The sequence below is a fragment of the Vombatus ursinus genome, unplaced genomic scaffold (assembly GCF_900497805.2).
Source record: "Vombatus ursinus unplaced genomic scaffold, bare-nosed wombat genome assembly UNPS02014784.1, whole genome shotgun sequence".
In the NCBI taxonomy this organism is placed as follows: domain Eukaryota; kingdom Metazoa; phylum Chordata; class Mammalia; order Diprotodontia; family Vombatidae; genus Vombatus; species Vombatus ursinus.
In genome coordinates, this window is record NW_020954562.1 from 6,908,518 (window position 1) to 6,911,722 (window position 3,205).

Consider the following 3,205-nt stretch of genomic DNA (forward strand, 5'->3'; position numbering starts at 1 on the left):
AGAAATGAAAACCAGTCCATACCCTCAAGGAAATGTATGGTACCCAACTTGGGTTAATGCCAGGGTGGGGGTGTGCAAAGGTGATCTGAGATGTTAGAAGGACAAGGTGTCTGTTTTAGATAGCTTTTGAGTTAATCTTCGGAGTTGTACCTAGTAATCACAATAAAGGTCCAAACCACAATGCATCTGTCTCTTCCCCCACTTACCCCATTTCTCAAAAAAGGCAGTGAATACTACTAGGTCTGTGTCCCAAAGAGATCATAAAAAAGGGGAAAGGACCTATCTGTACAAAAATATTTATAGCAGCTCTTTTTGTGACACAAAGAATTGGAAATTGAGGGGATGCCCATCAATAGGGGAATGGCTGAAGAAGTTGTGATATATGAATGTAATACTATAAGAAATGATGAGCAGGTAGACTTCAGAAAAACCTGGAAAGGTTTACAGGAACTGATGCTGAGTGAAGTGAGAAGAACCAGGAGAAAGTTGTACTTGTTGCAACTTTGTGCAGTGACCAACCTTGGTAGATTTAGCTCTTCCCACACAGTGGGAACAACACAGTGACCTAAGACAACACCAGAAAACCCATGATCAAAAATGCTATCCACATCTGGAGAAAGAACTTTTGTTCTGATTCTTCTTTCACAACATGACTAATGTGGAAATATATTTAATATGATTGTATGTGTATAGCCTATATCAGATTGCATGCTGCCTTGGGAGAGGATTGGAACTGAAAATCTTAAAAATGAATGTTGAAAACTAAAAATAAATAAATTTAAAGAAGAGAAGGCAGTGAATAGAATAGGCTGAGAGATGACTACTTTTCCCAGTGCCTCTCAGTGTTGGTAGCTATACCAGCTTGTCTCAGTTCTTTCTGACTCCAGGTCCAACACTATCCACTACACCACTCCAGAAACTGGCTTCTTTCTGTCCCCTCCATTGAAACTTTTTTCCCCAAGGTCATCAATGATTTCTTAATCATCAAATACAGTGAACATTTTTTCAGTCTCTTCTCTGTGACATGCTGGCTGCTCTTTCAAATTGTCTTCCATCTGACTTTGGCTTCAGAGGTGTCAATACTTCCTAGGTTGACCTTTATGACAAGTTATTGATGGTTTCTCAAGAATGTGCTTCAGTGCATTTCTCTCCACTCCCCTTCTTGGCAGTCTCACTCTCATGGCTTCAACCGGTCTTTACTGGACAACTCCCAAACTTTTCCAACTCTAAGACTTTGGCTTCAGGTAGCATCTTTTACCAAATTTAGAGAAATTGAGAAGGATGCTACTTGCAAAGAAACAGGGAGGAATTAAAACAATAGATTTCCTTTGCCTGTGCTTGCTGCATGTGTACCAAAGAAAGTATGGCCAACCTCCAGAAGCCACTTCAAGTGTAATTTGCAATATTCCAAGGTTATTTAGCTGATCACCTTAAGATAACCTACTCCTGTTAACAATACCTTCCTGAATGCTTTAAAAAAAAATTCCATTCTGGAAAAATTCCATTAAAAAAATTCCATTCTGGGGAAAAATCAGTTTATTAGAGAAATTTTTCTACCATGTGTTTAGGACCCAAACTGGAGAATTGTCTGGTAGCTCAGAACTTTCATAAGACCACAGATCTAGAGCTGAATAGACCCTAAAGGGCTGGTGCCCCCTCATTTTACAGGTGAGGAAACTGAGTACCAGAGAAGGAAAATTAATTGCCCAGGGCCATGAAGCTAGTAAGTTTTGTTTTTTGTTTTGTTTTGTTTTGTTTTTTGCTAGGCAGTGGGGTTAAGTGATTTGCCCAGGGTCACACAGCTAGTAAGTGTCAAATGTCAGACCAGATTTGAACTCAGGTCCTCCTGATTCCAGGGAGCTCTATCCACTGTGCCACCTAGCTGCCCCCAACTAGTTTTGTTTTGTTTTGTTGTAGGCAATTGGGGTTAAGTGATTTGCCCAGGGTCACACAGCTAGTAAGTGTCAAGTGTTTGGTCTGAGTCCGGATCTGAACTCCAGTCCTCCTGACTTCAGGTCCAATACTCTATCCACTGCATCACCTAGCTGCTCCTCCCAACTAGTTTTGAACCCACATCTCTCACAACTCTCAGGCCAATGTTCCTTCCTTTATACCTCACTAAGTCCCTTTAAGAGATTTAGATCAATCAATCAGTAAATGAGATCATAGGCTTTAAAAATGGAAGGGACTTGAGAGGTCAGTCCAAACCTCTTATTTTACAGGTTAGGAAGGTAAGACCCAGAGAGGTGAAGCATCTTATGTAAGGTCACTCAGGTACTATGTAGGAGAGCAGGGATTCAGATCTATCCTTCTACTATACCACATGACAAACTTAGAACATCATTTGTGGAAACACTAACCCTCTGAGGTTCTCAAATGGAAGTAGGCGTATAATAAATGCTCATTCATCGACTCACGAATAGTTCGAACAATGTTTTCATTGAGCTGGAAGGAATGACTATATTTTACATAATTATAACTTCAAATGGTGTACATTTGAATATATGTGGCCACTTCAAGGGGATTCATTATTAACACTAATCCGGTCCTAGCAATGATCACAACCCAGTTGGTTCATTTTATTTTTTTTTTGTCCCAGTAACTTGTTACAGTTTAAATAGATGTGACAGCCCAACTCCTTGTCTGATCATGACTTTCTTAAATGAAGTTTCTTAGGTCATTTGTTGCATGCAAATTTTTGCAGGCAAAACACTGTAGCCCATTGTTCTTTATATATAAGAATTGTTTGTAGCTATCAACTTTTCTATAAAGTATTTTAAAATGTAGGTCCCAAGTTTTTTGGAATACATTAATAACCTAAAGAATGTCTGGAGGAGAATGACCAGGTTGGTGAGAGTCCTTGGGTGCTGGGGGGTGGGGCACGGGGCTGGGAGGTGTGGATTGGAGAGGATGATAGCTGTTTTCAAGTATTTAAATGGAAGACAAATCAGCCTTATGATTGGCTCCAGAAAGCAGAACTAGGAGCAATGGATGGAAGTTGCATGGTGGAAAGTGTAGGCTTGATTGAAGGAAAAACATCCCTCAATTAGAGCTCTCTAAAAGGGGTGAGCAACTTGGGCAGACCATGGGTCCCCCCTCCAGTCATTTAAGGGAAGTCTGGATTACCACTTGTCAGCTTTTGGAAACTACCGAATACCATGTTGTTGCAGAGGAAATTTTTACTAATATATTAGACAAAATGGCC